Source organism: Ailuropoda melanoleuca, chromosome 5 (genome assembly GCF_002007445.2).
Source record: "Ailuropoda melanoleuca isolate Jingjing chromosome 5, ASM200744v2, whole genome shotgun sequence".
Taxonomy (NCBI): domain Eukaryota; kingdom Metazoa; phylum Chordata; class Mammalia; order Carnivora; family Ursidae; genus Ailuropoda; species Ailuropoda melanoleuca.
In genome coordinates, this window is record NC_048222.1 from 10,390,080 (window position 1) to 10,417,506 (window position 27,427).

At 45.1% G+C, this 27,427-nt stretch overlaps 1 protein-coding gene across 4 annotated transcripts in view; it reads left to right on the top strand.

Annotated features, from left to right (window-relative positions):
- ATXN1 (ataxin 1) overlaps positions 1 to 27,427 on the top strand; it is a 243,849-nt gene that overhangs the window by 171,878 nt on the left and 44,544 nt on the right. The window contains exon 4 of one of the 4 annotated variants that reach the window (XM_034660287.1): positions 22,951 to 23,048. The exons of the other annotated variants lie outside the window; for them this stretch is intronic. The gene's annotated coding sequence lies outside the window, so the exon portion shown is untranslated. The remainder of the gene's footprint in view (positions 1 to 22,950; positions 23,049 to 27,427) is intronic. 4 annotated transcript variants of the gene reach the window in all.

The window sequence follows — 27,427 nt, forward strand, 5'->3', positions numbered from 1 at the left end:
TCTAATTCAATTTAAATTGTATACTATAGACCTTCCCCTGAATTTGAATAATTTAGATTCAAAGTATAGAACATTTCCTAATTCTCCCCACATGCCTCCAACATCTTTAGGAATTCAAACCAAAGTGTGTTTGGATCTAATTTATCCAGGACATTGCAGCAGTGTAGACATGGTTTCTGTGTGTGGTCAAGAAGGGAGCAGGGCCATGGGGAACTTTTACCCGTAAATGTAGACATGGGCGCGTCGTCGTTGGCCGCCTTGCTAACTCAAGGAAGGAGGAAAAAAAGTGAACTCAGATGTTGATTTTTTAAAAAAATTCTCATTTTAAAAACAGATCAGCATAAAAGCAGTAATCTGTGGTGGAGTCTAATGAATGCTGGACTTGGGTTTCTGGGTGTTGAGTCCCAGCTGAGTACCTTATTGGATGAGTGACCTTGAAAAGGTCACCTAACCTCACATTCCTCATCTGGTACATGGGGATAATGAAACAACACAGGAGTGGTTATACGGACTCAATAAGATAATCCATCCGATTATGAGAACATTATGAAGGATTACGCAGATGTCAAGTGGCATTTTTTCTTGCAGATATTATTCTTGTGTGAGTTCTAGCTGATGCATACATAATTCCATTTCTGAGTCAGACTGATTGCAGTAGCAGATAATGGAAATAGTAAATCATCGGCAGATTAATTGGAAACTCCAGGCCAGTACTGACTTGGGGCATGTGGTGGGGTGGTCTGTGCTGTACATGGTAGTGATGGAAAGGTCATGGGTCCTGCTGCTGTGCTGTCCAGAATGCTAGTCCTGGCCTCCGGGAGAGAAAGTTCTAGTCCCCTTAAGAGAAAGTTGGAATGCATGCCAGTGTGCTGATACTGGTGAGGGGATGTTAGGGGTTCTTATCTGTACCACTTGCTGATTTCCATGATGTAAATACTCCCGTGGTGACCAGTTTCAACACTGCCCACATGACATGATCGAATGTGAGGTTGCAAAGGACACATAGTAGCTCACCATTGTATAGTATTTCCACTGTACAAGTTGGTGGAATTCATCTCGACCGAAGAGATAATAGCAAAATAGAGCAAAATAATTAGGGAGTGATGATTTTTTACTATAACTTGTTTAACTGTAAGTTTGTATGATTTAATTTTTAATAATGGCTGTGTTTAACGTAAGGCTTGAAAATTTAAGTCCGCTCTCGCCAGCTAGTATAAGCTGGTTTCTCGTTGGCCACTAGGCAAAAGCACAGAATTGTACCATGAATCAGCAAGTTCAGGACCATCCTGGAAAACCAGCATGGAAAGTGCAGCCATAAATGGATTTTTATTTCTGTGGATTTTGGATGAGCTCTCTGTTCCTGGTTCCATGTTTTCTACTGAATTTCCCTTTGGCTAACAAAACAAGTATTGGTTTATGAGTGTGGTTTATGGATCTAGTTATTAAGGTTAGTATCTGAAATAGTTTCAACTTTTTAATTATTTGAAAGATGTGAAGACTTAAAGAGAAATGAATTTTATAGGAGCTCTTATTCTCTTTATTGGTCCTTAAGACAAGAATCTAGAAAATATTCCCAAAGAAGGAAAAGTGCTTTTTGTTATTGTTGTTGTTGTTGGTTTTAGCTCTTCTGACAGATCCAGAAGGAAGTGGCTTTGGGGGAACAAAGGACTAAAATTTTAGCCCATTCCTAATGGACACGCTTGGGAAAGGGACCTACAGAGGACCTGCACTTTTCCACAACCAGAACGTGATACAATAGCTCCCTCGTGTCTGACCAGCCACACTGTGACTGTGGAGAGTTTGAGAAGCCTAGCTGGAAGCAGAGGGAAAAAACATAAAGGCAGCCTTTGTGATCAATACCATCATAAGGTCTAAAAGCCAAAGAAACCAATGTTTCAGATACTGAATTATTAACTTACTCCTAGATGTGTTTCAGGCATTGGATTATCTTGAGGCAGAAGTGTATAAGAAGACCAAAGAAATTTATAGACCCATGAGATTTGGGCCAAGTGTAGGTTAAAAGGGTGGGAGTTGGGTGATTGGAAAGTGATGGTCCCATGTTAGATAGAATCTATATTGAAAATGTATAGTAATGTAGATGGCAAAAATATATATATAATATAATATATAATATGTATATAATATGTATTATATATATTATAATATATGTAATATATATATATATATATATATATATATATATTTAAAATTCAGTCACATATGCAAGCCAAGCATTGCATTTTGTTTTCCTGAGCGGGTCATACAACATTAATGCCATAAGCGCACGCTGGGCTCATGCACTTACGGTATCTACCATGAATTTATTTGGTAGACGTTTTCTGTAGGCAGGTAACGTGGCGGTAGAGTCACACATTGTAAAATAGAACATCTTCACCATAATTCTCCTATTTAATAATTTGTAAGTCATATGCTGTTTTTGTATTGGGGAGATACGTGATATTTTAGTAGTTCTAAAAAATTAGTCTTCATCAAGCAAAAATGTCAGTCTGTTACTGTGTTTTGCTTATGAATTCACTTGGAAAAATGTTTTAAGATTTTGAAGATTCTTGAAAAAAAAACGGGTTCTTATTTCCTTTGGGTGTGTTACGTGATTAAGGGGAGCCATGTGATTTCCTAGGATAAAGGCTCTCAAATTTTGAGCCAGTCAGCATCGCCCCGAGGGCTTGTCAAAACACAGACTGCCGGACCCCACCCCTGAGTTTCCGATTCAATAGGTCTGAAGCAAGGCCTGAAAATTTGCATTTCTAACGAGTTTTCATGTGATCTTGACACTCTTGGCTCTGAGGACCACACTTTGAGAACCACGGACTGGTGATTTTAGAGATAAAGAACAGGTTGAGGGAAACGTCTGCAAATCAGTAAGCATAAATTGACCATGAATAGAGCTTCAGGCATCTGAAGGGGAGGGAGGAAGTCAGGCCATTTTAGGAACACTTAACTTATGACTGGCAGTTTTCCGGTTTGCAGCTGCTGGAAGGTCACTCAGGTCTAGCTGACTTTTAAGACTAGCCTGGTTCCATGTCCCATGTCAGTGGGTATCAGCTGGGGAGACCGCGTTCTGTCTTTCCTCTTTGTAGCCCTCCCCACATGTCACGTGTCTGCTGGTAAGATTGGGATTTCTCCCAAATTGAATAGCTTGACAGCAGCCATCTGAAAAGAAGGCAGTGACAAGGTTATTTATTGATGAGTGCTAGTGACTGTCATTTCTACTGCCAACCAGACAGGCGAACTTTCTGGCATGTTCTTGATCAACACCGTGATTCCATGTTTCCTGTGGGGGATCCGAGTTTCCTGCTACCAAACTCTGCTTTTCCCCTTCCCAGTCCCTCTCGCTAAAGCCATTCTGCTGGGATCATTGAACCTGGTAACCGGCTTTAGGGTTTCCACTCTAGCTAGTACTCAGTCCCCAGACTGCTGGGTGGAGGAGACACTAAGCCACCAGAGGCCTGGAGTAAACATCAGGCGCAGGAGAAAGGTGCTGACTTCTCCTCTCTGAGCTGCTGGGCCTTGAAAGCAGAGAAGAACTATGAGGGGAGAGGCATGGAGGCGGCAGTAAAGTCCTGTAGTCAGCCCCTGCCATGCATGCATTCCTTACATACAGATTCATGGGAGACACTGCTTTTCCAGAACCTTCTAGTGCCTTCCAGAAACTCTATCCAGAGATATAGACTCTGTTAGACTCCAGAGTACCAGTTAGAAAAGCTACACTTAAGCTGATATCCTCTGCAAGAAGGAACAGATAACAAATTCATGAATCATACTTCAGTTCCTTCAGTCACAGAGAAACACGTTATTTTTAAAAAGTGGATCCTAAGCCTCAGTGACCAGTATTCTTTGGGGAACTCTTTTTTAATACCATTTCCTTTGCATCAACGCAGAGACTTCAAGTTCCATAGATGATTGAAGATGTCTGAGAACTTATGTTTACTACAATGCATGATGGTGGATTCTGATGGGCAACCGTGCCTATGAACCTCTGATTGAACAGAGCCCGGTCTTGATGGGGAAGATTATGCTGTTGTTGCATTTTCAGTCATTCAAAGAAAAGTCTTTAAAAAACAAAACAAAACTATGTAGGAATCTGTAGCTATAATAGTTTTAATCTCAGTAGTGTTCTCTTGTTTGCAGAAGACCTTCATAGCAATCATGTTACATTCTTCACAATGTTCCTGGGAGGCAGATGACAGGATATCTGGTGTTATTGGCACCATTTTACTTCTGAGGTGCTGCTACCAAGTGGAACCAGGATGAGAACCCACCCTTCCAGCCTCTTGTCTAGTGTGTGTTCTACTGTATGACCTTTGGTGCTGTGTGTGTGTGTGTGTGTGTGTGTGTGTTTGACACCCTGAGTCTGTTGTCTTGCTTTCCAAGAATGGATTACTGCCGCCATTTGCAACAACATGGATGGAGCTAGCAAGTGTAATGCTAAGTGAAATAAGTCAATCAGAGAAAGACAAATATCATATGATTTAACTTATATGTGGAATTGAAGAAACAAAACAAAATTAAAAAGACACAGACCAAAAACCAGACTCTTAACTGTAGAGAACAAACTGATGGATGAACTAGGGGAAGGGTGTCAAGAGTCCACTCGTCACGATGAGCGCTGAGTAACGTAGAGAAGTGTTGAATCACCGTACTGTACACCTGAAACTAGTGTAACGCTGTTTGTTAATTATACTGGAATTAAAAATTTAAAAAAGAATGGATGACTGCCACTGCCACAGATAATCAGGGTGTAAGTAGAGGTGAGAAGCCAAACTAAAAACAAACACAGAAGCTGACGTACACCCAAATTTTCTAACAGCCCAGGATCTGAACTAGGGAGCAAGGCCGGAATTCATTCATTGCAGAGGTGGGAGCTAGGGGTACAGTGTAAAATCAGGCATCTACAAAACAGATTCATCCATGACAGGGAGTTACTTGCATACATACCGTACAAAGAATTGTACCCCCCCAAACATATGTGTGCATGCATACAATGGTCCCAGTGGAGTCCAAGATCCGGGCCGTGGAGGGTAATAGAGATTAGTCAGGAAGGTGATAGGGCAGCTATGGTAATGAGAGCACCAGAGTTCAGAAATAAGGATTTACGGGTGCTTGAGTGGCTCAGTGGGTTAAACGTCTGCCTTCGGCTCAGGTCATGATCCCAGGGTCCTGGGATCGAGTCCCACATTGGGCTTCCTGCTCGGTGGGGAGCCTGCTTCTCCCTCTCCCTCTACCCTTCCCCCATGCTCGTGTCCTCTCTCTCTCTCTCTCTCAAATAAATAAAATCTATTTTTTTAAAAAAAGGAATTACATTGCCAGAAGTTCTTGATAAGTGAAACGAGAGCTGGGGATTATGGGTCAAGGATCTCCTAATGAGAGGACCGTCGTGAGGGTGCACTGGATTCTGCGGGTTAGGACCAGTGGCGAGGTTAAAGCCTGGGAAGCTTTAGAGCCAGACAGGACACCTCTGCTTTGTTACATCACCTTGAGCAAGCCTCCCTTTCCTCATCTGTAAAATGAGGATTGGGAAATTAGCAGTCTCTGCATTTCTTGCAGCAAGGAAGTCCTTGTTTGACAAAGGAGTAGCAGGAACGCCGCTCAGCGCAGTGAGCCGGTGAGCAGGTTGACGGGGAATGAATGCATGGGGGACTCTTCGGTGCTGGTCCTGGGTCAGTGGCCTTATTGTCAGTGGGCACCTCCTTTCATGCAGTTGGTTGTGGCACAAGGAACATGCCACCAACCTGTAGCCCTGTGGGGTGGTCCCATGCGTTTGGAATCAAGCAAATGCAGCGCCCACGTAGTCATGGGACCCGTGCATGGTTGCTCAGTGTGTCCCATTGACCCTCTCCTCTTGGCTGTGGTTTCTCTTTTCTCCAGAAGGAAAATGAACAGAAGGTGTGTCACGTGCTATCTTATCATCTGCTGGGTAGTTCTCGTAGTGAAAGGATGACCAGCAAGCTGAGAAACCAAGACAACTGCCTTCCCTTCATTCAGTCGTAGTTTTACAGCCTAGAGGAGGACAACAAAATTAAGGGCTCTCAAGACAGAAGGAACTCAGATGAAACTAGGAAGTGGGTCTGTAGTAAATGCAACACGCAGCACCTGCCCCGTCGAGCTTCTCTTGGGGTAGCTTCTGGCTTGTATGCCTATGTGGAAATGTTCTGTAGAGTTCTACTGAGGGATTCTAACACCTTTTGAACGGAGGCACGTTGAAAGAAGGATGGTGAGTGGGCATTAGGCAAATGAAGGTAGCATTGTTCAGGTGGGCAGGATAAACCAAGTAGAGTGGAAACTCCCTTGTCTTCTTTGTTTTTTACTTTATTTTACTTTATTTTATTTTAAAGATTTTGTTTATTCATTTGAGAGAGACAGAGAGGACGAGCAGGGGGAAGGGCAGAGGGGGAGGGGAAGCAGATTCCTCACAGAGCGGGGAGCCTGACATGGGGCTCGATCCCAGGACCCCAAGATCATGACCTGAGACGAAGTCAAGAGTCAGATGCTTAACCGACTGAGCCACCCGGGGTCCCTTCTGTTTTTTAAAAAACGATGGTGATGCTACTGTACCTCTCACAGTCGTATCTCCCGAGTTTACTTGCATGAACTCTGTTATGTTGTCTTGTTACTTCATTTCATCTTCACGACAAGCCTGTGAGGTGCCCACAGCTGCTGCAGAATACATATTATCTTAGATTAGAAAAGTTTAGCAAGAAGCAAAGGCATGAGAACTGTACACCAGGTTCCTTGAGGTCATGCAGCATTCCACTGAGCTTTGGTAAGAACTCAGCTACCTGGTGTCTCATTTTTTCCTAGTCCCACTGAATCATGCCAGCTTTCCGGTATGGTCCGTGAAATGGCCATAAAAAGCCACTGGTAGAATTCCCAGTGGTAACAACGGCAGACTTCCTCTGAAAGATACACACGAGACCTAATGCATTTAATTTGAAATAGCAGCGTTTCCCTGCACCCGAGTTCAGAAGTCTGCCTCCTTGTGGACTTGGGTCTTGAGAGAGTCCACGAGTCTTATGGAAATAGACGTGATCTGGGGCTGCTCAAAGGAAAAACTGCTGGAGCCTCCATTGTTTCCAGGACTTTCATGTGTTCTTATGGGAAGGATTGCTCTCAGGGAAGTTCTGTACTTTGGTAGCAGGGACTTTGGCAAGAAGTCAGTGAAACACACGTAATGAGTCGCGCACCATTGCTGCTGATGGATTCTCCCCATGATGGCAGTTGATGGCACCCTTTCACCTTGGCTGTAGGTTCTTTGGTTAGGGGACTCCATCCATGGTCAAACCTCTGCCCCACCTCCTCGGCATCTTCATGCCCCTGCCCCCCTTCCCCGTGCAGAGCAAGCTTGGGGTTATTGTCCACCATGAAAACCAGGATCATTGTTTAATGGTCAAGTCTAAGGACTTGAACCTGGGTTCACTTGTTGGCTCCCGCACTTACTGGTAAGTTGCTTTTTTCCCTTTCTGAATGCGTGTCTTCATCTAGGAATTAAAAAAATACATCTATCGAATTTCTTGTTGTGAAGATTTGGTTATGTGCTAGATGAACTCCCCCTGGCATGCACTGAGTGCTCCATTGATGTTGGCTATCAGTATGACTGTCATAGATATCCTCAGATGTCAGACCCTGACAGGGGATGCCTGCTAACCTGATTAAGTATTTCATGCAGAGAGAAGAATGAAATACAGAAAGACACTAGGACTCTACGGCCTGTTCTCGAGGGTGTTTACATTGCCAGTGTTTCACAATGAAGCAGGCAGGACTGTGCCGAACTACGCACCCTCTTGTTCTTTACAATACAAATAGTACCCTGGTTTGTCCCCGCCCACTACATTCTAGTCGTGTCCCCCATGTTATTGTGAGGATCCAGAACGACCCCCCCCCATTCCTTTTCAAATGTCCCTGGGAAGGTAACACCCTCCTTGGTTGAGAATCGCCTGTGGCAGACAAGAGTTTGCCAGTAGCACAGCACCAACGTCACCCTAGCGGCCAGTGGAGAGACCTGACCCCCGCAGAGGAGGGAGGAAGTTCTGATCTCTCTAACTGGTCCCCTTGGTTCAGCGCTCAGACATATGTGCGCCTCCAGAGGGGCCGTCAGCACGCTGACGACCCTTCAGAGAGCATCAGCCATTTACTGAGGGAGGAGGGACCTTCGTTCTGCTTCATCCGTCCATGCACACGTTGAACAGGACTCTTGGTTAGTTTAAGGGCCTGTCTGTGACCACCACTGAGCCCTTCATCTTCCGTATCAATCTGTAATTCAGGGACTTGCTCGATCCCTTGTTCCAGATGCATTTATTTAACAAACTAACATTTCTTAAGCATCTATGCTATGTCAGGTGCCGTTAGACACATGATACAATGATGACTAAGATGTGGTCCTTGTCCTCAAAGAAATACTAGCTCGAGGTGGAAAACAGATCTATGTAGAAGTGATCTAAGGCCGTGGTATTCTCTTCTTACTTAGAGGCATTCGGTCTGTTGGCCTAAGAAGCTATGCTAATTGTCTATATGTGCATCTTGTGGTCTTGAAGTGCATGTATTTTAATTTTGTCTCCATTGGACTTCTTACAAAGGTGGTTTCTCCTTTGTAAGGAGAGCTATTCCCAGCGTCAGAGACTCAGCCCAGCTGGCCTAGTGCAGCAGGTCGGAAGGGCTCAGGGAGCACTCACATCGGCGGCTCTCCTGACTTTCTGGGAGAGCACACCCTCCCCACATGCGTGCGTGCTGCTGTCATGGATTTCTCCCTATTTCTTGTATGTAGAAGTTCTGCTGAGGGCTCAGTCTGATCTGAAAAGGGATGTTTAAGATCTCACCATAACTCTTCTAACGATCTTGTGCCTTGGCAAATATGTTAAAACGTTCTCAGCCACCTCCAGTCCTGAACTCCCATTTTTCACGGTTAACGGGCTGTCAGCACTCCCCAGCAGTCTAGAAAGCAGCAGCGGGAACAATGTGGAGAGCTTGGTGTCAATAGCCCGTACAAGCAGATGACATGTTATCATCTCAGGAAGGGCAGGATGGCAAGAAGGAGTGATTGATGGGAACTTGGTGGAGCAACGTTCTCTTAATCAGCTCTGCATAGACTCCCAAAGCGTGGTTTTGTTGCTAGAAAAAAAAAAAAATCTAATAACGCAGATCAGACTGTCGTAGAGCCTGGAGTGTGTCGTTGTGTTTGAGGATTACAGCTTGTTCTCTTAGAACCCGGAGTGTCTGTCTCTACCTAGAAATTCTTTATCTTGGGGAAGGTTAATAGCCTTCAGGGTGAAGGAGAGGACAGAAACCCCAACCAAGATAGGAACGGGGGGGTAATCAGATGGGTGCCCCGAGCCCTCTGTCAGGAGGGAGAATGTGTTTGAGATCAGTGCATTATCAGGAAAGTGTTGGCACTTATTTTTTACTCTTTGAAAAAGTTACAAGATATTGCTCTTCTTTCACGAAGGCAAAGTAGTCATTCAGAAAATGTTGCGATGTTGTCAGACAGAGAAAGTTATCTTTGTGTGTCCAGATAACCAAATCAACTGATGCGTATTGAGTACTGATTGTAGAGAGGCTATGTTACAAGTTAAACATCTTAAACTTTATCTTAAAGGGAAAATGGGAAATTAAAGCACTGGGTTAGCAAGAAGCAATTACATCATTTCTCCTGGATCCCTGTGTGACTGGCACGAGCCAGCTGGAAGCCCCCCATCCCACTCTTCCGTGCACCCACCTCTAACCATTCACTCACCCTGGTGTGATTCTGCCTGTGTCATCTTCCTCATCTGGTCTGCCTCTGCACCAGCCGGGACCTCAGGATACCCCAGTAACTTTGTAGCAAGATCCTCCCGGCCCTTCTACCCTTCCCAGGAGAACTTGGTCCCTTCCCACCCATCCTCCACCCTGTGACCAGAGTGACCTTCTCAATGGGAAAATGGCCCTGCTGAACCCATCCGTGACCTTCAGGAGACAAGTTGGGTGGGGAAGGACACTGCCCCCTTCCTCCCTCCCCTCCTGGATACTTCGCGCTTGGACTTCCCCAAATGTGGCACGTTTTCCCTCATGTGCCTTTGTGCACATGCTCCTTCCTCTGTCTAGGGCTATTTTCTCCTTGGTTTATTTTGATTCTTCAAAACTCAACATTGCTGTCACCTCCAAGGAGTCCACCATGATTTCTCCCCCTCCTACTGAGCCACGCAGTGCTTCCCGCCCATGAAACTCATCGTGTAAGATTTCTACTGTCTGTTCTCTGGACCGTGTATGCTCGCTGGGTACTGAGCTCCTGCCAAACAAGAACTATGTCTTTTGGATCTTCTATTTCTTGTGTCTGGTACAGAACAGGCCATCAGTGAACCCTTACTCAGTGCATAAAGTCTTAAAGCTGAGCCGAATGGGGATGAATGTGAAGAGATTCTCCTTGCCTTCTGTGTCATTTGTTGTAGCTACTGTTTCATGACCATCCATCTTAAGGAAGGCCATACACTGTTTTTGGAGAACCTTCTGGGGACTCACCCCACGTTCCGTACTTTTATCATGATTATCTTTCCATAGGGTCCATGTCCCAAACAATGGAAGAGTATTTCTGAATGCTTTGACTATTGTGAATACATAGAGAAAGCCAGGAAAGACACATGTATTTGACAAAGCACAGTCCCTTTCCGGTAGTGAAAGAGATTGAATAATCTTGACATTCAAACTGCGGTGTCAAAATATCATTACAGAAATTGCAGTAGGGTACCTGAGTCTCTTGAATTTTACCTGGAGGTACAAAGTGGAATTTGAGACAGAGTACGGAGAGGATATAGCCCCATGTGCCTTATGTAACTTCAGCACAACTTGAAAATTGCTGGCATGAATTGGCATTTGCCAGTTTTCTGATCCCAGACGAGCACAGTTTCCCCTGTAAAGGGCTAATTCCTTTACTGACCCAGTTTCGTGAAAGTAAAGTGGAATATCCTATCCCTGCCATTGCATGACAAGTTAATCTTTTCTTGATGTGCTGGTATTGGCCTTTACTTCAGTGGCTGAAAGAGTGTCCCCAGTCCAAGTAATTTCCTCGTGTGTCAATCCCATCCTCCGTGGAGGGCCCGAATGCCGGCGTCTTACCCATCTTCGTCTCCAGGTTACTAGCTAAGTGTTCGGCACATGGATGTTAAATGAATAAATTGTTTCGGCAAAGCTATTAGCAGAATGATCTAATGACCATAAACAGGAAAGTGCGTGTGTGTGTGTGTGTAAAACTTATATTTTAAGAATTATGTTTTAATAAGTGGTGAATTATTTGACTATAAATCCAATATTAATTATCATCAATAATGGATGAAATATAGTGAGCATTTACTATGAGCACTAAGTTCTGCTTCTCCCATTAAGTGAAAGACTAAATTTTATAGTTTGGGGGAAAAGGGGAAATATAATTTAATGTGCATTTAGTAGCGCAAAGAGCTTCGTCGGAACAAGTTTGGTGAGACAGAGTGTTCCAGAGTAGAAGTCCTCCAGCTCTGTTCTCATTAATATAGACTGTGCCGTGAATAAAAGGGAAAAAAAGGAGAAATCATAAATATTGGCAATCCTCTCCCTTCCTCACCATCTTGGGAGGATCGGTTCTGTGCTTGCGGGGCCTGTTACCTGTGGTGAACGATTGAGCTGAGATTAGGCCAGGTGGTCCCTCAAAAGAAAATGCAGTGGCGATTGGGGGTGGGGGGTATGGGCCATGACAGCAGTGAGTGTGCAGCCTCTAAGGGGAGAGTAGGGTGAGGTGGGAGGTGGGCCAAAGGGCAATTGTCACACGAAGTGGAACTCGGGAAGAGAGGTGTAAAAGGCTTTTTAGGAAGTCCTCTGCGTATGGGGCCACGTAGCACCTTCACACCCTTCCTGGACCCCACCCTCCCATCCACCTCTGCTCTCCATGTCTCCCTAGAAAATGTCGGGCAAGACCTAAAAGCTCTTCCTGGTGTCTGATTTATCTTTCTTTTAGATGGGACCCAAACCGTGGGAGCCCAGCTTCCCATGCTCTCATGGCAGTCAGTGCCCATGCTCTCATGGCAGAATGGAAATCTGAAAACTGCTTTTAAAAAGTTTTGGATTTTTAAAAATATACAGTTTAATGAGGGGCCTCTGAGGGGCTCAGTCCGTTAAACGTCCTACTGTTGGTCTCAGCTCAGGTCATGATCTCAGGGTTGTGGGATCGAGCCCCGTGTCTGGCTCTGCACTCAGCATTCTGTCCGTCCCTCTCCCTCTGCTCCTCCTGTCCACTCTGCGCTCCCTCTTTCTCTCTCAAATAAACAAAGTCTTTAAAAATATATATAGATTAATGATAGTTTAAACATCTTTGTTCTCTCCGCCTCCCCCTCCCCCTCCCCCCAGCTTCTTTGCATTATTAATTTTCTTAGCTTAATCCTTTTCCAGAAAAAAAGCAAAAACTTTCAAGGGAATTCTTAGTTCCTCATTGGGTAAAATTACTAATAAGAGCCAATTACCAATTAGTGAAGCCCAAATTCATGCTGTTCGATCTATTCCAAATAATCTTCCATTCTGTATCAGTCCGTGTTTTCACACTGCAAGTGTAGACACATATGAGTATGGAAATGTCAGTGGCCCTTAGATCAAATATCGAATAATCATCCTCCATATCGGTGTGACCATCCAGTACTTCTCAAACTAGCAGGAGGTTTGGTACCAACCTGAGAAATAGTGGGGTGCGCTGTAATGCCCAGTGTGGGTAACCCGACTGATAGAGCTGTTGATTTGGGAGGAGAGACAGCTCAGGCCGCTGTATCGTGCACCTATCTTGGGCTTTCAGTACGAATTCTGTAGTTTGGGTGAGTGGGCGCAGTAGATGCGAATCCAGTGGTGTGGCTATGATTACTCGATCGCTGAATTCCAGTCACGAGGTGATGAAGTCCTTCACGCACAAACTGCATTTGGTGCCCGTCTGAGTTTCGCAGGGAGGCTTTAACAAACCTCCACGAACAGAGTGGCTTCAACAGCCGAACTTCAGAAATGTCTTCTTTCACGGCTCCGGAGACTGGAGTCTCAAGGTGTCAGCAGGGCCGGGCTCCCTTGGAAGATGCTAGGGAAGGGCCCGTTTCAGGTCTCTGTCCCAGCTTCTGGTAGTCCCCGGGGTCTTGTGGTGGTGTGACTCGAGAATCTTCCCTGTGTGGGTGTGTCCACATTTTCCCTTTTTCTAAGGACACCGGCTTTGGTGGGGTAGGGACCCACCCTACTCTGATAGGACCTCATTGTTGCTGATTACTTCTGCAGTGACACCACTTGCAAATACTGTCCCATTCCCAGGTACAAGGGGGGAGGACTTCAAACCCCCTATGAATTGGGGGAGGGACACAACTCAGCCCATAACAGTGCCTCACAAGTGACGGTTTTGGGGTTCTGACTGAGGTTAGCAGCCCTCCATTCAAGAGTCCCCTTTTAGGGGAGGTGAGTCACAAGCATTCATTGATTTCAGGTAACAGGCCCTTCTCGAGTCTGTGATGTAATGTCACAGTCCCCCGAGAGCTATTTATGGCCTATAAGCCCGTGAACATTTGAATGTGCGTGTGCAAAAAAGACAGCCAGACAGGTTTCTACGCCCACTTAAGAGCCTTCACATGGCTCAGTCACCCCCCTGAGCACCACGTTCGATTTGACATCTGAAATGTGTCTGGTATTTTCAGGTAGAGAAGCCTTTATTTTTTTTTTTTTTTTTTTTTTTTTTAAATTTTTNATTTTTTATTTTTTAAAGATTTTATTTATTTATTTGACAGAGATAGAGACAGCCAGTGAGAGAGGAAACACAAGCAGGGGGAGTGGGAGAGGAAGAAGCAGGCTCATAGCAGAGGAACCTGATGTGGCTCGATCCCACAACGCCGGGATCACGCCCTGAGCCAAAGGCAGACGCTTAACCGCTGTGCCACCCAGGCGCCCCGTAGAGAAGCCTTTAAAAAACATCACGTGGATGCCAGTTCCTTACTGTCTGTCCCTGGAAGAGCCCAGACACAGAGATCAAGATGTGGGGACCTGCGGGGGGATTAGACCATGAGTAACCGAGCCTCTGAATCAGCCTGGAGGAAGGGCACAGAGTCTGCAACCTCATCGTGTTTAAGAATTATTAAGCTTCATTTTTTTGTACTTAGTCCGCTTGATAATGTAGTAAACGCTCACTGAAATCCGTGAACTGATGAGCGATGGGAGTCTCTGTTCCCGGGGCATGGATCGTGAAGGACCCTGCATTTGTCCCTTTCTCTGTTCTGACAAGGGCGAAGGTGATGCATTGTTCCCTGGGCCTCCTCACCTTGCCCACATGTCAGGGCACGTCAGGGAGCCCACAAGCCCGCGGGGGACCCCTGGCTCACATCCCGAGTGAAGTCCGAGAAATACACATCCGGGCTTCTGGAAAATCCTGCTGCTCTTGGGAGGGAGACACGGCACTCCCCACCCAGCAGACGTGCGCAGTGCATGCTGGCCCACCTGTTTGCTTGCTTTGTCCTTCCTTCTTTCCCCTGCTACCTCTCTCCTACTTCCGCCCTTCAAGACCCATCTGGTGGACAGCTCCCAAAATGAACCATCTGGAGGCTTCCCATACACTTGTAGGCAGAGCGAGTTGCTCATGTCCTTGGCGTTCCCACCAGCACTTCACGGACACCTCGGGAGCCATTTATTATCCTGCGTTTTAGGGACCTCCGCACACACCTGTCTCCCAACTAGAAGTGGAGTCTCAACGATATTTTATTTGCTTTCCCTGATCCCTGGCGCAGTGCCACGTACTAGACGGTTAGTATATGGTCATTGACAAACCAACCCAATGAATGAATGATTCCCTACTCTGGGCCGGCATAGCACTGTTCTGAAGCATCAGGGAGGGCATAGAGTAATAGAATGATGGTAGGGCATTCTTCCACATAGAATGCCGTTTGTTTTGAATTTTATCATGCAGGCTAATAATCGGACAAGTCAGTGGGAGGGCCTAGTGCGTCATTGCCCATAGACTCAGTAGGTTTGGGTCCCACTCCTGGCTCCACCGGTTACCTATTCTGTGACCTGGGGAATTTCCCTTAATCTCCCCCAGCCTCGGTTTCCTGATCCGAAAAATGGGTCTAATGCGCATCTTTAAAAATTACTATGGATATTAAAGGGAATGATGCATGTGAGCTTTGTATGGAACAACGTGCTACATAAATGTAAGGTCTGCTGTTGTGACACAAGGCAGTGTCTGAGTTAGGACAGGCCAGCGGAGAGGGATGTGTAGGAAGTGTTCTGAGTTTCTAGGCAGAAGAGGGCAAGTAACGCATATTCAGGAGTAGATCGGACCTGAGCAGTGAAGACAAAGGCCGTCTTGGCTAGGCAGAGGGAAGGAGTGTAGCCTGATAAGCGTACACTAGTTGCACGGGGCACAGAGTGCGCGTGTGAGGGGGACAGTGGGCAAGCCCTGTGCCCGAGGTTGCTTCACCCATCCTGGAGTAGGCAGAAGGTGCTTCAAGCTTCAGTTTCCAATGGAGCTGAATTGCTTGTCCATTTACGTGTACCTGCTATGATTTATGACGATGCTTCATCATAACAGAGCTGCATTTCCGGTACAGAGGTAGCAGATCACTCACCATTCCCCAAGCACGTGGCACCCCCTTATGCTCCGTGTCTTACCCACATTCCCCACCAGTTATCAGACTGCTGTCCTTCTATCTTCGGTCACTGCTCACCTTTCTAGATCCAGCTAGACCTTGTCTTCACATTCCGGACAACAGCCCCGTCTCACTGCTGCCCGGCACAGACACTCCACTCACAGTCCTCTCCACTCTCAGAGCAGAGCACGGACTCCTCCGTCCACTGGAGCATCCTTGATGCAGCGTGCTGTCATGGTTTGCTTGGTGTCTGTCTCCCCCACATGCCGAGAGGGTCCTGGAGAACAGGGAATGGAACCTGGTCATGCGTGACCCTCCAGCGCCTCTCCCAGCCCATGTAATCCAGCAGCGATTGGAAGGACAGAGGGAAGAAGCAGCTCTTTTCCAATTCTGCACTTAATTGGCACAGAAAGGCAGGACCTTTGCCTTTAGATATTTGCCAGTCAGAAGAGCAGTATCCTGGATTACCATCAGGAAGTGAATTTGAGAATGATGAGAACGAAACACGACCCCATGACCAATCGGCCGACTTGTGCACTGAAGCTTTCTGGGAGTGTGCCTGTTAGGCCAGTGGAATGGTTTCAGACTGACTTCCTTTGAGGTCAACATGTTTTTGGCTTTGGGCAGAAACCATGATACGTTGCTCTGTATTTGTAATTGTACATGGGGTTCGTTCTGATTTTATTTATTTAGCTGCGCAGGAATCGTGGTGGTATAGTTCTTGAGGATACTGGAAATAAATTGATGGGAGCACTCATATGAATGAATGAATGAAATAATGAAATCATTCATTCATTCCTTCGTTAAACAACTTTGAAACGAGATTGCTAGGGGCCTGCAGGCATTTCTGTGTATGCCCCTCCCCTTTGAACAACATTTATAGTACTTTGCACAAAGTAACCTTCCTTGTAGGTAACTAAAGCATGACAATGCTTTGAAATTGGACAGTACTAAAGACAGGTTTTTTGTTTTTTTTTTCTTGTTTTAAGATTTTATTTATTTATTTTTTTTATTTACGTGACGGAGAGACAGCCAGCGAGAGAGGGAACACAGCAGGGGAGTGGGAGAGGAAGAAGCAGGCTCCCAGCAGAGGAGCCCGATGTGGGACTCGATCCTGGAACGCCAGCATCACGCCCTGAGCCGAAGGCAGACGCTTAACGACTGCGCTACCCAGGCGCCCCAAGACAGGTTATTTTGAAACCAAAAAGTAGAATTTGGTGTCAACATTTGGATAAAAAAAAAAAGTGAATCCAGAATTCACCAACTAATTATTCAAGTGTCAGAAAACGTCATGTCAATGGCATTCTTAAGAAATTTATTTTTGCATTCTGGGTTTTTATGAAATGAAGGGAAACCGTGTCTTGAGAAGCTGTAGTTTTTAAATGAAAAGGAAAGTGATAAGCTGGTGTGATTTGTTTTTATCTTTGAGGCACCTTGGCATTTACGTGATGTCTCGCCAGTGCTGTTCTCGCCTCTTCCATCCCGTAAGCCCTGCGTCCGCTGTCCCTGTCCTCCCACTATGGTGTTTGTTTGGGGGGTACGCAGTGTGGCCAGTGTAACCCACGGTCCATTCAGATCCATATACCTGCTGATAATGATTTCTGCTGGATTAAGTGAAATTCTGTGGCTGGACAGACGAGTCCAAATAGAATTCCCACAGACCCTCAAGCGAACATTTCTTTTCATTTCACATATGCTGTGGGCACGAAGGAAGGATTTAGTCCAAAGTGCTTTGGGGTCTTGTTCAGTCCAGAGAGTGATTTTTTTTTCCCTCTTTTGCCTATAGCCATTTTCTTAACGTTACTGAAAGGACTTTTTTCCTAATGAAGCATGAGAATTGATTGTATCTTGCCAGGAGGGTTCTTCCTAAGTCTTAAGATATTAAAGATTTCATGAGAACCACATGAAGAATATCTTCCTGAATCATTTACATTTTCCCCTTTTGTAGGCTTATGTAACCATGCAGAAAATCTAATAATAAGTGTGCTATTAGTGTCCCATATACCATCCTGCAGGCAACAGCCCTAGGGGGCAAGAAAGCAGTGCCCAGGGTCTGCGGGTAACATTACCTTGTACGAGTGTCTGAAGAAAGCTGCACTGGAAAATCTGTAGCTAATTGGACAGAGAATCCATTTTTATCAGCCCCTTTTTTTTCCCGGTTCAGTCTTTATTGTTGTGGAAGAGAACACAGTGGCCATGGACCTTTTCTCAGTGGAGTCTATTTTCCCCAGTAAGTTGCTCGAACCATTTTGAACCTCAAAGCAATGCGGGTGTACCTCACTCAGGTGATGCCAACTCAGAACAGGGCACAGACGGGTAAATGCGGGGGGGAGAGCCCTTAAATGAGGGTCCCAGGAAGGCAATTAATAGGGAAAAAACAAAGACACAAGCATTATTATCCCAGGGAATTTACCCCAGCATCCATTTACAAATCAAAAGGAATGGATAGGTTCACATGCTCCAAAATTTAATAAAAGGTTCTTTTCGGGGGCCCCTGGGTGACTCAGTCGGTGGAGCATCTGACTCTTGGATTCAACTCAGATCATGACTTCGGGGTCCTGGGATCGAGCCCTGCCTCGGGCTCCCTGCTCAGCATGGAGTCTGCTTGAGATTCTCTCTCCCGCTGCCCATTTCCCTGCTCTCTCTCTCCCTCAAATAAATAAATAAATATATATATTTTTAAAGCTTCTAACCAGCCCCCAGAAACTCCACAATCAGCAGGGTAAGAGAAGGAGGGATGAAGACTTTTGTAAATTCCCCTACTTTTGTAACCCGGCACGGAGGGACGTTTGGTGGGCTAGGATATGCTTCAGCATCTGTAGTAGATAAAGGAACTGCCGAATGGTCACTGGCTACTTCCTCAGAGACACGTCTCCTGCAGATATTTGCTTTGGACCCTAAGAACCAGGGCTGTACCCCTACAGAGCCGCCAGGCATGCTGGGAGCAGGTGCCTGTTCTCCACCGGTCGGAGAAGTTTTCTTCTTGAAGCCTGGTCAGCCGGGCTCACTGCTTCCATGAAGCCCGGCAGGCTTGTTGCCTCTCTGCGAAATTAGACCTTTTCCAAAGGGGGTCGGGCTAAATGCTGCGTTCTCCTCTTTCCTTGGGAAAATATAAGAAAATGGGCAGATTTCACCAAAGGTATTCTGTATTGTTCAGTTGTCTTTCCCCTCTTTCAGAGTTTCTCCCTCAACAGAATCCCCATAAGATGCATGGGCTGGGCTTCACATCTTTCCCCCCAGGCGCCAGCCTATCCCCCATATCAGAGAGAGGTGAGGGCTGCTGGGCTGTGGGCCACCCTACCCACCATCAATACCTTCTGAGACATTTTCTTTTTAATTGATGCTCACTTGGACCTATGATATTTCATTCAGGTCCAGAGGTGCTCATTAAAACAAGCGTCGGAGAGAGTGCCGGATTTGCCTCATTGCTGTGAGTCCAAGAAAGGGCTCTGTGGAACTTGTTATAGAGGGCATTTATAGATTGTTCAATTAAAGGATTAGTGTTGTGCTAAACCATTTTCAGGTTAATCAGTTGTGGGAAACCAGATTTGATGTTTAAGCAGGCTTGACCTATGGTGTTAGAGTAAGAAAAGTTGATAAGCCACTGTAACTTCTCATAAACCCGCTAGCTTGCTAATTGTACCATACGGTTGTGCGCTCTAATTTTGTTAAAGCCAAGCCTTTTTTCATCTGAATTGCAAGTTCCTTTTTAACGGGGACAATGTCTTTGTGTGTGTGTGTGTGCGTGCGTGCGCGTACTCGCCCATCCTAAAAGCTTCTGGTGCAGTTCTAGGTGCCTAACAGAGGTTAAAGAATTTGTTTACTGAGTGATTGCTCCGTCTTTAGAATGTCATTTTGGTGTGTGTTCATACGCTTTATGTCATGGTGATTCATGGGAAATGTATCTCTTTATAGAAAAGCACTGATGCTGCGTGTTGGTCGGTAAGTGGGTTGTTATCAGCAGTGGGAAAAGCACGGTAAAGTGCATTTGGAAGTAGAGAAGATAAAGAGGTCTCATCTGGGTGCGATGCTATTAACCTGATAAAGCAATGCCTTCCAGACCACCCCCTGGAATGGCCTGAATTTCTTTACCAAGAAACGGGGGTGGAACAGATCAAAAGGTCCATTTGCCTTTGACGTTTCCCTTGGCAATTGCTAATAATTATTGCCTTTTGCCTGTACACATTAACATGTCCTTGAAGCAGATAGGAAATAAAGTAAGTAAAAATTACATCAATGGAAAAACTAAGGCACAGATAAGAAATATTAGGTCATTTGCAAGTGGTGGCTAGATTATTTGTAAGCAGAAACCATACTCTCAAGCCATTATAGATACGAGCACACAGGTGCTAGTTGCAGGCCTCTAGGAAGTGCATGTGCCCCAAACAGATGTGCTCACGTCGCATGCCCAGGACATCCCCCGAGCCTCCTTGAAGAAGGAGTTACCGTAGCACCTGCAGAGCCCTGCGGCCTTCTCCAGGGGGACCTCTTGTTCTGCCTCATATCACACACCCCCTTCCTGCCCCATAAAGCTCCTATCCCTAATTCCCCACTCTACCAAAGCCACCTTCCCCAGTGTCCTAAAGGAGTCCATTGACTGTGCACAGGGATCCTTACCAATGCCAGTCATTACCAGAATGGCATCCACTTTATCCAGATGGATAGTTTGGGGGCCAGATGTAGGATAGACAAATGAAGTCATATTACATTTCATTTCCGTGCTGGAGGGCTCTCAGCTGTGAGCTCCCCCATCCATCCCACCTGTGAGCTTCTTTCCTCTTCACACTCAACTTCTTTTTCATTCTCTTCTCCATCTCTTGTTTCTCTCTGTATCTTCTGCTTCTTTTAATTGCCTTTCCCTTCTTCCTCGTTGGTCTGGCCCTGGGTCTGGTGAGGCCAAGGACTTGAGGGGGTGTAGGCTGCAGGCCAGCTCTTCTTCCAAGGCACAGTCTCTTCTTGGCATTCCCTTGGGTGTTCACTTATCTGCTTTTCTAATATTCTTTCCAGTTTTTTTAAAGATTTTATTTATTTGTTTGAAAGAAAGAGCGCATGCAAGCAAGCATGAGCTGGGGGGCGGGTGGGGGGCAGAGGGAAAGGGAGAAGCAGACTCCCCACTGAGCAGGGAGCCCAGTGCAGGGCTCGATCCCAGGACCCTGAGATCGTGACCTGAGCCGAAGGCAGACGCTTCACCAACTGAGCCACCCAGGCCCTGGTTGATTTTTTTTAATGTGACTTTTAAAAATGGGTATCAACAACATTCTATAGCGGGAACTGGCTTAGGGACACTGGTCTGCCCTGGATTTAATCATAGAGTCATTATACAACAGGAATTTTACAATATCATATGGTCCAGTAGGGAAAGCAGTCAAAGAAATATGTAAATTTCTGTGACCTCTTCAGACACTTGGGATTAAACCAAATTAAAACACTTCTATCAATTCAATTTAAATATTGGTTTAAAAAAACACTGATTAGTATATTGCATATCGTTTGCGATCACATTTCCTCTTACGTGACCAGCCCAGATGCGGCCAGTGTTAGAAATATTCGCGTCTGCAGAGCGGATCATAAGTTTTTGTTTAGTATAATAAATCCTCACTCATTCACATGCTTAGAGAAAGTCCAAGCTTACATGGAATGTAACTACATCATTTTTAGTTCTTACATTGGCTCATATTTAGCCCAGATAGGTGTTTGAAAAGATACTTATTTTTAGTTAACAAAATATTTGTGTGCAGTTGGGTATTTTTGAAGTGATTAGAATGGTTCCTTCTTGTAAGTAAATTAAATGCTATTCTTAGAGCGTGGTTTATACCATTCATTTGCTATGTAAAGCCCATCTTTCTAGCTAGTGTGAAAGCACATTGGTCCAGTTCTACTCAAATACATTGCATTTCTCTGATTTCCGAGGCTCCAGGGTATAGGCTCCCCACATGAGGGACCCTGTCTTACCCGCCACCCCAAGCCTGCCTCCTGAAAAGCAGCCTCCAGCGGCTTGGGACTCCATCAATATTTGCTGATTGATGAAGATTTCGCTCCATTAATTGATATGCCAAAAATGACTTACCATTTGCCAAGTGCTTTTGAATCTGTCAGTTAGCTCCAAACCGTGTTGAAGGTTTTTTCCAGTTTTACCTTATCCCGCCTTTAATTTTTAAAAAATAGGTGATTGTGTCCTATAATTCCAGGAGTACAGTGTTAGGTGAAAGAAAGTAGAGTTATTTTTTTTTAAAGATTTTATTTATTTATTTGACAGAGAGAGAGACAGCCAGCGAGAGAGGGAACACAAGCAGGGCGAGTGGGAGAGGAAGAAGCAGTCTCCCAGCGGAGGAGCCTGATGCAGGGCTCGATCCCAGAACGCCAGGATCACACCCTGAGCCGAAGGCAGACGCTTAACGGCTGAGCCACCCAGGCACCCCAGAAAGTAGACTTTAAACTATATTCAGCATTATTTCAGTTTTGCCAACGTATATAGATATATGTGAGCTTTAAATATATATACACGTTATATATTACATGGATGCCAAAGATAATCAGAATGTAAAGAGTGGCTATATCAGGTTGGTGGGATTAGGAGCAATTTATATATTGTTTGAGTTTCTCCTATTGCCAAATAGGAGCACAGTTTGTTTTTATATCAGAAAAGACAAAAACATTTAAGTTGGACATTGGAGATATTCATTTTTTTATTAAGTTTTTTTATTTTAATTCCAGTATAGTTAACACACAGGGTTCTAGTCATTTCAAGCATACAATATAGCTATTCACCAGTTCTGTGCATTGCTCAGTGCTCATACTGACAACCATACGCTTTACTCCCCATCACCTGTTTCCCCCATCCCCACCTAGACACCGGACAGAAACAGTTGTCATCTCCTCTCTCAAAGGTATCTCAACTCTTCTAAAGACCCTGTTTGTTTACCAGGTGCGTTCCTGACATTACTCAGTTCTTAATATCTGCTCTGGAGAGCAGTTTCAGGAGCTTCTGGTCTTTGATAGATGTGTACCCTTCAGATCTTTGATTGTTATTAGTGAAAAGAGTGGACCCAAATGGAAAACAGTTACATGTTTAAAATATGTCCAGGGGGTTAATGTGGAAAGAAAGGCTCCTCGTGAACTTGACAGCTGACGCGGCAGCCTTGCCGTTCTCCGTCTGGTTGCCTGGAGCATAGCATTTAACCTTCTGCATTAATTCCCTCTTCTGGACACTCTAATATTCATAATACCCACCTCATGCAAGATCCCTGGGAGGAGCAAATCAGACAACAATGCGTGTGGAAGTGCTCTGAATGCTAATTATGACATTATTATCACCACTGGCATTATTTCCCCTCCCAAAAAGGCAGAAGCGCGGAGACACGGATGGTCTCTTTATCTGGCGCGGGAGTCAGGAAAATCCAGGTTCTCTCTGCTTTGCCTTCCAGCATGAAGAGTCAGAAGGTAAATATCAATATTGCTCTTCATAACTAATAGCCTCATAGTTCGTGACAGGTGATTTCAGAGACCATTATACACAGCAGTCATGCTTTGCAGAGGTAGAGAAAGGTCATTTTCTTTCTTTCTTTTTTTTTTTAAGATTTTATTTATTTATTTGACAGAGAGAGAGATCAGCCAGCGAGAGAGGGAACACAGGCAGGGGGAGTGGGAGAGGAAGAAGCAGGCTCCCAGCGGAGGAGCCCGATGTGGGGCTCGATCCCAGAACGCCGGGATCATGCCCTGAGCTGAAGGCAGACGCTTAACGACTGAGCCACCCAGGCGCCCCGAGAAAACTCATTTTCTAAGGCAAATAGTCTCAAGTCAAGGATTCGGTCCTGGTGGAATGAAATTTAAAAAAAAAAAGCAGTTTATTGTTAAGGTAAGCTAGCGTTTAAGGAGACATTGGAGATGATCAGACATGCCATGGGGGTGGGGAGCTTGGAAGACACTGTGCCCTTTTGCACATCTTTAAATGCGTGTAATTGCTCAGAAGCCAAAAGTCAAACTATAGTTGCCTGCAAACGTTAGAGGTTAACCCCATCCACGGGCACTCACCAAGTAAGTGAAGTGGATCACATGAATCATGTGGTGTGCGAGTCGGACACTGCTGCTCCCTGGCACATCGTCCTTCCCAGTCTGGGGACCATGACTAGGGGGCAGAAGAACCTATGTTGGATGTTGGGTTCCTTGTCCACGTGGATGGGTGGTGATCTTACCAGCAGTGAAGCACAAGAAGGGAAAGGACCTATTGCCCAACCCTCTGTTACTGTTTTCATCTTGAATGTGAAAAAGCAACAGCATTGGAGTTTTAGGGGGGTGATTCCAAGTTACTGTGACATAGGGGAGGAATGCTTCCTTCTATTTTTAATGGCCATAGAGTGATTTGTGGGAGTGAAGATTGGTAGGGTGGGAGAAAGGGGATACAGCAGGAAGAGACAACTGATTTATTTTTCCTCCTTAATTGAATTTGATAGGTGAGTTTTGTTGGTTTCGTGATACCCGTGAGTTTCAGAGGTGGTTCTGTAAAAGCCTCTGGGAGTGTGGTTTGTGGCTGTGGCATCTTGGTAATCATGCATATGGACTGAAGTAAAGATACCTTTTAACATTTCAGATACTGACTCATCCCCCAAATTTGAGAAGTTAGTGCTTCCTGAAGCGTCAGTGCAAAGTAACATGGTTTTATACATTTAAACACTAGGATACAGATTAAGACACGTACCAGCTAATGAACATAGCCAGAAAGAAAATGTTCTCACGTCAATTCAGTACTATGCCTCCTTACATTTTTTGTTTGTTTAAACAATATCTTACTCCTTGAGAATATGTGATTTGGGATTCGATGTGCCGGTTGGAAGACCTCAGAGGTTCAGAAATTCACAGGCATGTGAAACATAAAACCATATTCATTTAACAAATACTGATAGACATATAAAATAGAACCTCCATCATCTATCTTTAGACATAGAAGATTAAACAGAAGTGTAATTAATTTGCCAACTCTGCTTCCCTGATTGAGACATTTATCACAGTTGATCTTTAATCATTAGGTCCCTTATCTGTGAAACGAAGTCTATTATGACCTCTAAGGTCTGTTTGTTATGGAATTAGGTACAGTGTCATGTCACACACGCATGCGCGCACACACACACGCAAAGGCTAAAAAGCATAGGCTCTTATTTCTCTCTTACATAAAAGAAGTAGGATTCCAGGACAGATACGGCAGCAACACAGACTCAGGAACTCAATTCTGTTGTTCTGTTCTGCCATCTTTAGTCTTCCTCATGCACAAAATGGCTGCTGAAGCTCCAGTCTTCACATTAGCATTCCAGAAAGCAGGAAGAAGGAAGGGAGAAGGAGGGCCTAGACCTCTTTTCAAGGATGCTTGCCATAATCCCATATTTCTGGGGGAATGTGACCTATGCAGTCAAGTCTGAATGTATGCTGAGCGTGTACAAATCAGGCAACTCGAACTTCATTAGCTGTACGTGTTATTTAGACCTGCGATTGTATTTTCAGTCCTGGAATCAGAATTTTATTAGGTTGATTGTGTGTGTGTGTGTGAGAGAGAGAGAGAGAGAGAGGGAAAGAAGGAGGGAAAGAGAGAGACAGAATCTCTTCTGCAAGGTGTGATGAATATAAACACAGTCACTCAGCAATTTATGGCTGCCCTTGTCCCCCTTTCTTCCCCCCCCAACCCAGTGTCAGCATACACAGTGCCACCCCACACTGTCAACACTTCCTATCATTAATAGTGACTGGGAAGGGGGTGTTAGCTTTCCAGAAGAATCATTTGCACCTGCTAAGGTTACTTGGGGTCGCAAAGGCTACAAATAATTGCAGCCCTGTGGTGTTATGCTACATGGCTTGTCTATTAAAACAGGTGTGGGGCTGACGAGGGGGAAGGTTCCCTCAGCATAACTGAGGGAGAAAAATCACTAAAGGTTACAGCCCTCTGGTTGGGCTCTATGCATAACACCATTCTAAAAAGTAAAAGAGAAATAAAGATCACACATTCGTGTTCTTTTAAGTCCCCCATTTTAGTCTAATGGAAACTAGGACTCTTCTATTCTGGGCCAGAATCTCCACAGGATGTTTGTGAATATGTTACACGTGGGTTGCTTGAAGGCTCAGGCTTGTTTTATTCCCTGCATACATATGTTCAAGTGTGTGAGATTTCTTGATCAATTGACAAAATCTGAGAGTCCCTTTTGTTCTATTCTAAGTCCGTTTCTGTACCTGATGGTAGCAAAGAGGTCAGCTGACAGGGTGCCAGAGCCAGAATTTAGCTAGGGGACGGTTTCTGAATCCATGTGAATTGCTGTGTGATATAACGTTTCCTAGGAAACGGCCAGCATCCAGCTAACCTCCAGGAGGGCAAGTGGTCAGGAAGGTGGAGGTGGTGTTAGAACCGTTATTATTGTTGTTTTTAACAGGGAGACATGTCATGAAAACTCATTGTAGCGGTCCCCTTTCCGTATCTCAGCAAGGTCTCACAGGCAATAAAAGGGAGCCATCGGAGAGTGGGTCTTTACCGTTGTTACCGGTCTGCTCAAGATTAGCCACAAACATAAACATAATCTCTGATGCTGAGAAAAGGTCAGAATGAGTTGAAACTCAGAGGAACAGATAAAGAAGCAGGAAATAATTTTCTTTTTCACATTGGTATAGATGGGGAGTGGACATAGGTAGGACTCTCCGTGGACCCAGCACAGGCTGATATGTGCGTGGAGGTGATTAATATCTAAGATAGAGACGGAAACAATCCCATGTAAATGGGGACAAGCAGCGGGAGGTTCCTAGAGCAGACGAAAGGGAAGGAAAAAAAAAGATAATTGTTAAATATGAGGTCATTCCGACAGTTTGGGTCCAGCAAGATTGCCATTGTCTTACCTAAACAAGGCTCTACGCCGATTGCAAGTTTGAAGGCACTCTTTGGACGATAGTCCGTGCTATGAATTGACTAGAATTGACGTAGAGATCAAAAGTGAAATAATTTTTCAAGAGATTTTCTATTTGGTTTTGTCATAATTTTCTTCCCCTAACAGATCTGGCTACGCCTAGGTTGGTTAAGCCCCAAATGTCATTTAGATGTTTCTGTAGTATAAAGCAGAAGGAAGTAGAAACACTTCGAAAACTGGCCATGTAGTTTTAGTCCTCCTTGCTCTACTATTTAAAAAAAAAAAAAAAAAATCAGGGGCACCTGGGTAGCTCAGTAGGGTAAGCGTCCAACTCCTGATTTGGGGCTCAGGTCATGATCTCAGGGTCGTGAGATTGAGCCCCCCTCCCCCCCCACCGCATGTTGGCTCTGCTCTAGGTGTGAGCCTACTTAAGATTCTCCCTCTCCCTCTGCCCATCCCCCCCCACACTCCAGCACACACTCTCTTTCTCTCTCTCTCTCTCTAAAATAAAAAATAAATATAAAACAATCAGCGCTGATTGAAACAATACCCACCTCAGGCTTTCGTTGCACTCATCACGCTGGGAAGACAGGAGGAACCACATGCAGACTGCAGTCACAGGCCCTCCCTCTGTCCCCCCTTCTGCTCGGCAGTTCTGTGAAGGAACCGGGTGAAGTTCTTTGTCCTATCCCAGAACCCTCAGTGCCCCCTGGTCCATACAACGTTTGTGGCCTAATCCCAATGAATGGGTCACTTCTAGCTTCCTAAGTGCGATGTAAGTAGGAGGGTACATTCATAAATAATGATGTGTTCATCTTATGCCATAACTCCTATCAGGCTAAAAACCCGGGTCCCTGGAACGTTAGAGGTATGTGTATCTTGGAGAACTAGAGGCAGACCGTCTTTATTCTTAACAACCTGCAGATATCTAGGACTTTGCCATGA